Raw genomic sequence first — 13,036 nt, 5'->3', positions numbered from 1 at the left:
CTACTTCAGTGCAAATGCTGGAGTACTAGTACGATAGCACCTAGAGGTGCCACAGAAGCACAAGGCCCCTTGTGCTGGGTGGTGGAGAGGCGCTCCCTGCCCTGAAGGTTTTACAGTCTAAAGAAACAGGACAGACAAAGGCAGGAGCGCTATCCCCATTTTCCAGCTGGCGATCCAAGGCGCCGAGAGAGTAAGTGACTTGCCCAAGGGCATACAGGGTCCCTGTGGCAGAATCAGGAAGGGAAAACCGATCTGCTGAGTCCCAGAACTGGGCCTTAACCAAAAGCCCATCCCTTCTCTCCACCTTTCTCTCATACTGCTTCTTGTACCTGGGTCAACATCCCTCTTCTTCCTAAGCATGTTTCACCAGAGGACCTCAAACAAAAGTGGGTAAGTAAAATTAGCCCTATTCAGAGGGAGGAAACTGAGGTACAGAATGGGGAAGTGACTTTGCCCAGGTGATACCTAGCAAGTCAGTCTGAGAGCTTGGACAGCAGTCCTGACTCCATGTCCCCTGCGCTAACCACTCCCCAACACTCCCTGCAGCTTTCTACAGCACAATCTCAGTGATCTGAGCCCCGGTTAACTAACAGTGTTGGTTATCCACAATCGGGATGTTTTGCCCTGAGGCTTTCCCAGGCAGAGTGTGTAAGTCCTGCAGGCAGAGAGCCTGTGGAGCTGTTTCTCACATAAAGGGTTTCTCAAACCAGCTGCACAGAGGTCAGGAGAAAGTTAAGACAGATATTTTTCAGATGATCTTTGAAAATTAGTGGCGATAGCAAGGGCTCGCCAGTGCTGGAGAGATCCTGCGGAGGAGCAGACAGAGTGGGAAAAGGGGCAATTCAAGGGGCAGGAGCAAAGCCAAGTTGTTCTGTAACTAGATCAAGTTTTGAGCCACAGAGGCCCAGTGTGTCTTTATGCTTCATTCGCTTGAGCGAGCTTAGCTGGTGACCAGCTCTGACATTAGCTCCCTTGGGCCCATTTGATCAGTCGCTGTCGGTTTCAGGGGCTTTCGTGGTTCAGGCTACAGTTTGCATGCACACAGAGAAACGGAGGAATCCATTTGATGCTAATGCTGCCACCAATCAGCAGGGGTGTTCCCTGAAGAGATGATGGGCGACCGCAGCCAAAACTGGGACGTCCCCCTGTGGGGTCAATGGAGGGAGTAGGGGGACCAGGCCGAGCTTGGTATCCAGGTTGCTGCAGTGATCTCCGGGGTGACAAAGACACTGATGCACCCCTTGGGTATCTGGTGTAGCAAAGAGATCGGATTGCTCGGCAGCAACCCGCTGTGGTAGAGCAACTAACTGTAGCAGCAGGCAGACGTTCAAACCTCTGTTGCTGCCTCTTTTGTTTGGACACGCAGCAGACGGGCGGGCTGTGCTCAATATTCCCCAATCCTGCCTCCTCGTGCTGGCTGACCTGAAGAATCAAGGTGGAGAAAAAGCGCAGGAAAGGCCAATAAAATAGATTGGTTCCTCAGTCGAGTGAGCAATAAACCCCAACTCCGGTGGCAGCCGTCCTCACACGCTCAAGGTGCAGGGGCGGGTTGAGGATCTGGCTGGACCTGGACAGCCATGTGTCACAGCCGTTCGAGCGAGCCTAAAGGAAAAGGCTGCTAGGCAGGAGGCTCCGAAATGGTGCCGCTGAGGAGCAGGCCCCGCCCCACTCTGTTTGGAGCTGTTCTCTCTGCGTGCACACAGGCTGGCTCCGCTGCTTGGCGCGTGGGGAGCTGTGTGCACAGCCAGAGTCTGTGGCTGGCCATGGGCAAGTTAGAAGTAAATGAAGATCTTCCAGCAAGGAAGCAGTCCTGGTCTGTGTGAGCATGACAAACATGCCCGAGTGTCTCAGCACAGGACCCTCAGGGTGTTTGAGCTCTCCGCTCCCCCTGGGATTCATAGGAAGGAAGGAAAGGTGGATCCAGACCCCTAGATCTGAACACACCCTTTAAGTTAGGCAATAGATTCTCCCACTGGTTGGGCCGGGAGGGCCTGGGGAATCCGGATGAGCTCCAGAGCAAAACAAGTTTTAGAGATGCTTTGAAGTAGTCAAAAGCTGAATCTAAACCTCTCTGATAGCAAAATCCCAAGCCTTGTGTGTGTGTGTGTGTGTGTGTGTGTGTGTGTGTGTGTGGTACTGCATAATAGAGGTAGTCAACAGTAATTATTTTCTGTGAAAAAATTTCAAATGAGAAGAAGTTTTTTAGTTTCTTTTGAATTTTTAATGGAAATATTCTGTTTTTCAACAGAAAAACCCACCTCCAAACCCAGAAAATGTTTGGTGTGAGGTAGGGGAAATCAGACCCTGCCTTCCCTCCCTTTCTACCCTTTCCTCATTCTCACCATCCACCCCTGCCAATGGCAACATGGAAGAAGAGGGGAAGGGGACAGACAGACCAGTCCGTTTTCAAAAACAAAATAAAATGGTTTGTGGTTTCCGATGTAAAACAAAAATTTTCTTGCAAAACCTTTCATTTAAGTGCTTCAAATGCAATTTTTTTCGCCCTGATCCTGGTGCAGTTACGTGTCACTGCTGCGCTCTGCTGGCTGGAATGTAGAACCTGCTGCAGTAGGAGTTCTTAGCCTGGCGTTCCCCGCTTGGGACAGAAGCTCACAGAGGTTATGAGCTCTAATACTACAGCCCACACAGAGATTTTCCTCTGGCTCAGGTGTTTGGAGGCCTGTGTGTTCGGAGCAGAACGTGCAGCGTTCTAACGCACTGTGCAGTTTAGCTGTTGACCGGTGCGGTTTGTTGTCACAGGTGAGTTGATGTCTGATACAATGCTTCATATTTGCAGCCATCGCATCTTGGGGCTGGGTCCCCACCTCACACTCTGTGTGTCTCCGGTACCAAGATTTGCTGTAGTAACTAAAACATCAGTCTGTTTTGCTGATGCTTTAACTGACAGCTCACAATGAGCCTGCATAGGGAGTTAATTAGACTGTTCAAGATCCCAAATTGCTCATGTAAATTATGTACCGGTGACAGTGTACAAACGGAGACTGCCAAAAACCAAGCCTGCCCAGGACCCAGGTTCTGTGTTTCGCCTGCTACAGCTGAGGCCAATCGTTAGCTATGAAAGCCAGGGATGGAATCCAGCTGCCTTTTTCATGTCATTGATCGAAGCTGGAGAATCTTAATTCCAGTCTTGGCTGGTAAGAGCCTCCAGTGATGTATTTTCAGGAACAGACTCTTAATTTTACACCTGTGATCAACTGTGGGCACCAGTGACCCAAATTCACAGGCTATGAACTCTCATGCGATGATGAAAATCGGGACTAACCCACTGAAGTTGCTAGAATTACATTTACTGCAAAATTGGTATCAGTGTGGGGAGAGTAAGAGTCTCTGGGCCAGGTTTTCTGAAGAGCTCAGCATGTCGGGTGTCAAGCACTCATTCAAATGTGGCCAGAAATGCTAGGTGCTGAGTGCTTTTGCAAATCCAGCCCTTATTTCTGTCCCTAAATGAGAGCTGAGCTCTGTTTTAACTACCTGGTCCTGACTGTGGGTGCTGCGTGCCTGAAAATCAGGCCCCGAGTCCTTTGGAAATTTGGCCCTACGTGCCTAACTACTGGATTGTGGGTCAAGAAAAATCTGTGGTGCAAGTGGTATAATGTGGATCTTTGCTGTCTGAATCACGGGGGCAGACAAGTATTTAATCAAAGGCCATGCTGAGGTCATTTGGATATAGACCCCTCTTTTGTTCACCTAGTTTGCACAGGAATTACACAGGGACGGCTTATTCTATGGCTTGTAACAGAACAGTAATTCCATGTTCCTACATGTTCTGATTCAGAACCAAACTTCCTCAAACTTTGACAATTAGCAGGGCCCACTGTCACTAGGGTCACCTTTTTACCAATCCCTGAGGAACTGCCATGTCCTGGGTCTGAGTGACCATACCTAGATGACCCAGTAGGCGTAATGTTCTTCGAAGGAATATCAGAGGAAGTCCTAGTGGTAAGCCACATGTTGTAGTGTGCAACCAATAATTGCCATGTAACCCATGCTCTGGTTTAGATGGCAGGAATAACTACGTTTGCTTCCTAATTATGTGGTGCTTACCACGAAATTAGATAGTCGGCAGCTACCCCTAGAGCAGAGGGTTGAGATGACGGTTCCGAGTGGTGGTGTATGTTTTCTTTCTTGACAAGTGCCTGGCATTGGCAGACACAGTCAGCACTGCAGGCTTGCGTGAGCAGCTTGCTCGTAGAGCAGAGAGAAACACCCAGGCTTGCAATGGCGTTTCTTCTCCAGCCGATCCCCCTGGCCCGGGGAGGTTGCTGTGCGGGAAAGCGCTGCACTTCCCAGACACCCAGAGCCCCAGGACAGGATCTTGGTTTTCAACTGGCGCAACTTCAATGGTTTCCATGGAGCCAGTCCTGATACCCTGCCTGGTGCAACACTGGAAGTCGGCCTGTCTCTTGGAAGAGGTGTGTTTCCCCTGCCCCCACCCATCCCCTCGCTCCATCTTTTTCTGTTTGCTGGAATGTCTCTAGGTATTTGTATGGCTTACTCCCCATCCCTGTTGTGTCTGAGCCCGGGATGATCTGTGCCCTTGTACCCCAGCTCACAACTTTTCCCCGTTGCTTAAACTTTCCTGGAGAAGGAATATTTTAGACTCGCGACCCATCCCCCCCAAAACAACCAGTCTCTTGGTCATCACGGGGATCGAACCAACATCTCTGGAGTTAAGAGCGTGAGCCTTGACAGCTTGAGTAAGGGATTAAGCCTGGTAGCAGGGAGCTGCAAAAGTCTCTTGTTGTCTGTGGACTTGTAACACACCCTGTACAGAAAGTCACTAATCCATCTGAGCTGGATGAAGGAGCTTCATCTTCCTTGGTAACCAGTGCTGGCAGGGCAAGAGCAGTCAGTTCCCCACCGCCGCCTCTGCTGGAAGAGGTGGGAAGAGCAAAGGTTTCTCTAGCCACTACGCTCTTGTTAACTACCAGCGTGCAAGTTACAAAGACGTGCAAAGTTCCACGTGCAAAACTTCCTCCTGTGTGTGAGGCAGCACTGGGAACTTAAACCAGAGCCTGTGTTTGGGGTTATATAAGGACTGTTATTTAACCACAAGACTTTGGCGGGCGCATGCTTCATAGAGCAGGCAGGAGGAGTCATTGCCTTTGAATCAGAAGCAGGAGGATCTTTACCAGTTGCTCGGAATACATCTTGTATGTGTGAGTCCTGCACTTTGTGTCAGACGTCCTGCGTCTCTGCTGCCATCCGGTTAACGTTGAGTCTATCTCCTGTAAGTGAATGCAGTGTACATGGCTCAGATACTGCAGCAGACAAGTTAAGAGGGAAAGAAATACAGATATTAATTGTAATAGAAATCTTAGCAACAATCTGTATTTTTTTTCCAATGTGGCTTTAGCTCTTTTAGGTCTCCTTGATTTGCATGTTTTGTACCAGGGTCTGTAATAGGCAAATGATCTCGTGCCAAGGAACAGAGCCCGCAGGTACGGAGGCTCCGTTTCATGGGACTAACTTAAAATTCAAAAGCTCCAGGGGTGGCAGGAAGCTGAGTGCGTACAGGGTGGGGTGTTTTTCTTTCTTCAAGGAAAATGTTTTCTTGTTCCTTCTGATTAAGCGCAGGGAAGATTTTGGATCCTGTGCGGCGCAGACAGCAGCTTTTGTCAGCATCAGGTGTTGGGCATTTCAAACTCTGCCAGTGCCAAAAATCTCCCAGAATATCACACTGCTATGAGAGGAGAGCTAACAATCAAGATCTCTGGCTACTGCAGTCTGACTTGTAAAAACGAACCATTCTTTCTTTTCTTTCTCATGTGTAACACACACCAAAGCCCCAGTCTTTTATCTACTCCTGGAGCGTATCCAGTCGAGCACTAGGCTTGGACTATCTCTCTGTTTTATCTTTAAAAATGACCAGGAGGATGGAGTGGTTTGATTGGACAAGGAAGTCTCCAAAAACCATGCTGGTTTCTAGCCCACCCACATTGCTCAGGACTTTTTTGGCCTGGTTACCTAGTCAAGTATCAATCCACCGCTTTAAACTGTCACGCTCAAGCCGCCTTCGGAACGTGTGTGGGAACGTGCTGGGCCCATCTCTTTTACTACCAGCTGCAGAGCTCAGGTGCAGAGTCCCAACTCCTCCTGAAAGTCCAAGGGTGTTCGGACTGGGGCGGAGAATAGTGAGGGAATTGGCTTGGGATGCATCCCTATGTGCTTCATTACAGTCCCGTGCTTGTGTTTTACCATACTGGAGATAAATGTGATGTCACACACTCTAGCCAGCGACCTCACTAAACAGATTAGGCAGGAGGCAATTTATTTACACCCAAGTCTTGCTTTGAGTTTCAGGTCCAAATGGCCTCTTAAAAAATTCAAAGCAACATATGGTTTGTTCCAGATTTACTCTCACACGCAGCTCTGATGTATCCACCCAGGGCCGCTCAGTGGGAGAGACAGGCCAAGTCAGAGCCCTCCAGCCCTGCGTTTTCCCACACTTTGGTAGTGGGGTTGGGTTCCGCTCTGCCATTGAGCTGGGGGAAGCTAGGAAGTCCAGATCTGCAACTGAACTGCATCAAACGTCAGGGCAGAGGTTTTGGTCGCTGAACTTCCCTAATCGTAGCCTGGGTCTGGATGAAGCTGCACTAAGAGTCTGAGTTCTGCAGGCTCCAGGTTTGATCCAAGTGGCATTTTTGGGAAAGTTTTCTGGAGGGCAGCAGCTGACAGAGAGAGAGAAGCCAGGGGAGACTTTAAACGAGGAAGCACAGAGAGCCATCCGAGCAAGGCAGTGCTCTGCGGTGAGCATGCACAGGCGCTGAGTGCTCCAAGGAGCACGTCTCCAACACCTCCGGGGCCTGACTGCAGCCCGTGGCGAGAGTGACGGGTTACCTCACTTGCTACTCAGCTTCATTTCTTCTTCCCTCAATAAGTACAACCACTGCTTCCTCCTCCGCCCTCCCCCCCCCCCGGCTTTTTAATATCCTGTTTGTGGGCTTGATCCTGCAAAGTGCTGAACGCTCTGGCCTGGACCCAGCAAAGCACATGCTTAAATGGAAAATGCTGACACACTGACTTCAAAGGCTGGTTAGCACGTGCCTGAGTGCTTTGCTGAATCAGGGCCAGAGGGCTTGGCACGGTGCGGGGTCGAGGCTGATGTCCCCCTCCATCTAGCTACAGGTGCCCCATATTCTCCTATCCTCGCCCCAGCACATGCTGTCCGTGGCTGCAGCATCACTCCTTTCGGGGGTGCTGCACGGCTTTTGTTAGGGTTGATTCTCATTTCTGGCAGCCGTCGTTCCTGAAAGACGACCGTGTGAGTGCCCAGACGGTTCAGTTACCGCCTGTCAGGCTGCAGCATCGCAAGCGGCTAAAACGTTCAATTCCCAAGCCACAATTCTTGCCCTTGCGCAGCGCCTGAGGTTTGCTGCACTTCACTCTCTCCTGATGTTATTTTTTCAAATATTGCTGTTGGTTGCTAATATTTTAACACTCCTGGGTGGAATTTTCAAAAGCACCCAGGTGCAGAGTCCAGGGGACCTGACTACAAGTGTTGGAGTCTGAAAACTAACTGCCCCTCTCGGGGTCTGGCGGGGCTGGGTCGGGTCTGCTGCTCTTCTCCTGCCCATGGGTCAAGGTGAGGGCAGCTCCAGACTGAGTGTTCTGACGTGTCGCAGAGCCGTTCTCTGCAACACGCGCCCAATCCAGTGGGGGGGCAGCGGCTGGCAAGAGCAGGGCAATGGTGGCACTGTTGGGGTCAGGTCAGATCAGGTCTGAAAAAGACTCAACCCGCTTGTGCTTGGGTCCAGGTTGGGCTTCAGAAATTAGGCCTCAGCAGACTTCTACCTAGGTGACTTAGGAGCACAAGCAGGGCCGCCCAGAGGGAGGGGCAAGTGGGGCAATTTGCCCCGGGCCCCACAGGGGCCCCTACGAGAGTTTTCGGCGGGTCTTCGGCGGCAGGTCCTTCAGTGCCACCGAACACACCCGGAGCGAGTGAAGGACCCGCTGCCGAAGACCCGGAGCTCCTTCCGCTCCAGGTCTTCGGTGGCAATTCGGCGGCGGGTCCTTCACTCGCTCCGGGACCCGCTGCCGAAGTGCCCCGAAGACCCGGAGTGGAAGGACCCCCGCTGTCGAAGACCCCAGGCCCCCTGAATCCTCTGGGTGGCCCTGAGCACAAGCTCCACTGAAAGTCAATGGGGGATTGGGTACCTAAGTTCCTTAGGTGCTTTTGCAAACCCTACCGTTGGTAAGGCCGGAATGTGACCAGGGGAACCGATGCTGGAGTTAACAGCTGGATAAGGCAGAGCTCCAGTAATTCTGTTGGGGCGTCGACTCTGCTCTGTTCTCGTACCGCTCTCAGCCGTAGTATTGGGCAGCCCGTTTTGCAAAAGGGACAGATACCGCCCCTTTAGTTTGCACTGGGCCTGGGGCGGGGGATCCAAGTTCTCTGCCTTTGATAGGTTAGAGAGTTGCAAAGAAAGTTGGGTTGTGGGGGGAGTTTGATCCTTGGTTGCGGGGTTGGTGCTTTGCCTCCTGTCGTGGAATGAAGTTTCTTTCATGCCTCTAAATAATAGTCTGAAAAGGACATGGCTTATTGTCCTCAAACAAAAGGTCTGTCTGCTCCCCTGTCCAAACCTGTTAGGGGAGGGCGGGAGAGCGAGCTGCAGTTGGAAGACCCACTTGCCCTCCCCGCTCCCATCTTGGGCTCCTCCCCAGCCCTTTGTTGATCTCTGTTTCAGGGTTGGGGTAGCCTGGCTTCTCCTTAAACCAACTGAGCACCGTTAATCCACCCACACCGGGTCACTGGAAGTGACTGCAGAGCTGCTCCCCTAGGAGACACTGCAGCCAGCCCAAAAGCCCAGACAAGGATTCAGTTTGGTTCTCAGTTAATTTTTATGCCTGATCCTGATTTGCTCGCTGAGCATCTGTTTAATCCTAGCCCAGCGGTTGGGGTGCGGGGGGCATTATGGCTATGGAATCCCCCAAATGTTGCACACTTCTTGGCCATGTTCTTCTTCCTGGCACACATCCCCAGCTCTGGATGGAATCTTACCTCCCTCTAGATTGGGCAGCCCATCAGCAGTCTGTGTTGCGGCTGTGTCCTGATCCAAGGGTCCTGGCTCTGTCCAGTGGTAAAGGCTATTTGGATCCTTTGGACTGGGAAACCCTTAACATGCTGTCTCAAATGCTAGGGAGGCTGCAGCCAGCTAGCTGAGTCCTACCTAAGCACAGGCAGATAGATCCACACCCCTCCTGGAATGAATTTTTACTGATTTGTTTAAACAAGTTTTCCATTTGACTGACCTCAAAGCACAGTCACAGAGCCCCCGCGGATCAAATGTATTGACTTAAAAAATAATTAGGATTGAAGTGAGTGGGAGCCTGGCCTGCCTGCCAGCCCTGCGATTAATATTTAAATAACAGGGCTCCTAAATCAACAGCAGCTTTTCGAACAAGCCCAGGGAGAGGAAGGGTATGTGATTGTGCAGCTCGGCGTGCAGCTCAGAATGAGGGCCATGCCCAGGACTTTGACGTGTCTCTGAAGCAAAAGGGGAGAAGGAGCAGAGATGACAAGATTTCGGACTGAAATAGCCCAAGCGCCGCGCACCATGAGCTCTGTGGCTGAATGAGCTGAGACACAGACCGTTACGAGAGAGAGACGGTAACAGAACTGACTGCAAAGCCTCCGACTCTTGGTCCTCCTTGGAGAACAAGGTGAAATTCTTGCCTCTCTCCCTTTAAGTGTGAGATTTATTAATTTTTTTTATTTGATGCCAGGAGTTTTTAATGCGCCTGTTTATGGAGTGGCAGGGGAATAGACACTTGCATATTTAATAACCCGGGCCTGATTAGGTGCCAAGGGTCTGCAAATGTTACTGCAGTCATGGAATGAATTAATAGGAGGTCAGATTCTGCGCTGCTTAATGGAGCAAAACACTCACTGTTCTGCTCTATGGAGGGCAGAAGGATGCAGCCCCTAGGACCAGAGTCTCAGCTGGCGTAGCTCCACCGAAGCCCCATGGAATTGCCCCCATTACCCCGGGGCTCCTAACGCTGTGGCAGGGACTGTTAGAGGAGGCACTTGTGGTGGGAACTGTATAGAGCAGCCGCACTGGCGGTGGAGTTTAGTATCTACTCTCCTACCCAACCAGGCCACATGTCTGATGTGATGCACAGCAGATTCCTTGGGGCCGTGCTCCCATCTCAGTTCCCTCTGGCACAGCTGGAATTTGGCACCTCAGCCCTCTCTTCACTGCCTGCCTGGCCCGAGCCCGCGCAGATACTTCCTTTTGGCAGAGTTTAAAGGGAAGTGGATGGAGCTGAGAGGAAAGGACAATGGTAGTGATACCAGGGCACCTAGTGGGATGGTGGGAGAACCTTCCAAGCGTCCTCTCTCACGGACTTAAACAATGATTTCTCCAGGAATTTCTCATGGTCATGCCCCAAAATGCCTCTAGAGGTATTGACCCTGTAGGAATTGGAGGGATAGATGTCGTCATGCCATAACTTCTATTCGACCCAATGGCCTATAGAGCATTGTTCACTAGTTAACGTTAGCAAAGGGCTTTCAGAAATGAAAATGGTACATGATTGCTAATTAAGATTAACTATTTCGTCAGGCAGGAGATTTCAGGCAACGCCTTAGATGTGCTTTGCTTGTTTTCTCCACCAACAGGATGTAAAATCCAGTTCCATTCCAGCTGTTTCATTATTATGTGTATTAAAATAACACCTCAGGGGATACTGGCACAGATCAGGGCCCCGTTGTGGTGGGTGCTGTATATACGCATAGTAAGAAACAGTCCCTGCCTCAAAGAATTCTTTCTTCAAACAGCTGACAAATAAAGAGTGGGAGAAAGGAAGTACTGTTTTACAGAGGGTAAACTGAGGCATGTGGCATATGTGACTTAACCAAGGTCACACACCGGATCTGTGGCAGAGTGCAGAATTTAAACCCCTATCTCCTGATTCCTAGTGCCTTAGCCACAAGACCATCCTTATGGATAGGGCCCTACCACATTCACGGCCATGAAAAACGCATCACAGACCGTGAAATCTGGTCTTGTGTGCTTTTACCCTATACTATACAGAATTCATGGGGCAGCTCTGAAGGCAGCGCCCCGCCAGCAGCAGCGCAGAAGTAAGGGTGGCAATACCATATCATGCCATACTTACTTCTGCGCTGCTGGTGGCAGCTCTGCCTTTGGAGCTGGGTTCCCGGCCAGCAGCCACCGGTCTCCACCTGACCAGCTCTGAAGGCAGCGCCACCACCTGGGCAAAGACCTGGCTAATTACTCAGGTATGTAACGAGCATTCGTGACCTTCAGCCCATTCATCCTTGGCAAGAATTCTCTCATTGCCAGCTTTCTGGGTTCTGTTTTCCATGCGATGTCAGGACTGCGCGCTCTTTGTAATGTGCCGCTTTCAAAGGGACCCTGGAACGCAGGGAGTCCCCATTGTACCAGCTGTTTGCACATGTGCAACTGAGCACCCAGACAGCCTCATAAACTCATCTCTTTCAACCCACTAATGTTACCCTCACTTCCTCTGCCTTCGTTTTGCTTATGCAGCAGCTGGGAGCGTGCTTCCCCGCACGGGTAGATAGACACATGCTCGCTCGCTCGCTCACGCTAGCTTACTAAAAATAGCAGTGCGGCCGCAGCAGCGCGGGCAGTGGCTCGGGATAGTCCCACCTGACCCCCTGGATCTGTGCTTGGCTGATTGACCCGCACCTCCACCGTGGCCGCATGGCTGTTTCCAGCACGCTAGATCAAGAAGAGTTCGCGTCTGTCTGTCTGTCTACCTGTGCTGGGAAGCACCTTCCCAGCTGCAGTGTAGACACCGCAGGTGACAGAACTGGTCTCTTCACCTCTGCAGCCCCCTGTGTCGATACTGTTCTCCACACAAACACTAAGGAGTTGGGAGTCTTCCCTCGAAAGCAGCCCAGCACTGGGCTAGCCGGGGGCCTGCCCCAGCAGAGCAGGAAGGGAAGGGAAGGGAAGGGAGACCAGGACTGTTGGTGGTGGGGGCTGGAATAGCGAGGGTACTGCGAGTCAGGACAGAGATGCCCTGGCAGAGCTGTGTGCAGGAAGCACCCCTCTCTCCCCATTCCACCCTGCCCCCAATAATCCAGCCTAGGGTAGGTTGTGTGATCTTTAAACAATCATTTAGATTCTCTCTGCTAGGAGAGAGTCAAATCAATTGAGAAATGTCTGGGGTGGAAGCTGGAAACCCAGCTCTACTTGCAAGACACAGGGAGGGGTGTCCAGGGCCACCTGGGAGGGGGGCAAATGGGGCAATTTGCCCCGGGCCCCGCAGGGGCCCCCATGAGAATATAGTATTCTATAGTATTGCAACTTTTTTTTATGGAAGGGGCCCCCGAAATTGCTTTGCCCCAGGCCCCCTGAATCCTCTGGGTGGCCCTGGGTGAGTCACATTTAGAGATTGAAACCTCAGTGCCCTTGTCTGCTTTGAACGCTGTGCTCAAAAGGCCAGCAGGGGGATCGGTTTCTGTGGCTGTGCCCAGTGCCAGCAGCACAGCAGATCTTGCCATGCAGCAAGAGGCCCGTTTTCGCAGGAGACCGAGATTTCCCAACGTGGAGGAGCTAGGAGTGCACAGACGTTCCTGACAGCTACGAGCCCAGTTTGCACAGCTTGGAATGTCAGCTCTGTTTGGAAACTGGGCAAATCCAGCCATTAGTGTCACCCTCCACATGGGAAACAGTGCACACTCGCTGTTTGGTAATTGGAGGCGGGTGGGAGCTGAGATGGTAGCTCCCTGTGACATTGATCCTGAGTTCCAGAAACGTGTGAGGTCTCGGAAGTCCTGCTATTGGGGGGTGGGGGAGGGAACCTGCCAGGGAGACTGAGGCAGGGCTTAATTTGTGCCAGGGCTTCGCAGTTCAGAGCCCCCAGCACCTCTGGGCCTGGCAATTCAGAGCCCCCAGCACCTCTGGGCCTGGGAGTTCAGAGCCCCGGCACCTCTGGGCCTGGCAGTTCGTAGCCCCGGCACCTCTGGGCTTGCTGTATCAGTGTTGAAAGTGAAAGAGGTGCTGGGGCTCGAGCA

At 51.6% G+C, this 13,036-nt stretch overlaps 1 protein-coding gene across 4 annotated transcripts in view; it reads left to right on the top strand.

Moving 5' to 3' along the window:
* COL8A2 (collagen type VIII alpha 2 chain) overlaps nucleotides 1-13,036 on the top strand; it is a 143,683-nt gene that overhangs the window by 74,407 nt on the left and 56,240 nt on the right. The window contains exon 1 of one of the 4 annotated variants that reach the window (XM_024202916.2): nucleotides 9,666-9,684. The exons of the other annotated variants lie outside the window; for them this stretch is intronic. The gene's annotated coding sequence lies outside the window, so the exon portion shown is untranslated. Of the gene's footprint in view, nucleotides 1-9,665; nucleotides 9,685-13,036 lie in introns of those variants that run through there. 4 annotated transcript variants of the gene reach the window in all.

This window comes from Terrapene carolina, unplaced genomic scaffold (assembly GCF_002925995.2).
Source record: "Terrapene carolina triunguis isolate 2854851 unplaced genomic scaffold, T_m_triunguis-2.0 Scaffold236, whole genome shotgun sequence".
Classification (NCBI taxonomy): domain Eukaryota; kingdom Metazoa; phylum Chordata; order Testudines; family Emydidae; genus Terrapene; species Terrapene triunguis.
This window is presented reverse-complemented; position numbering and strand designations above follow the sequence as displayed.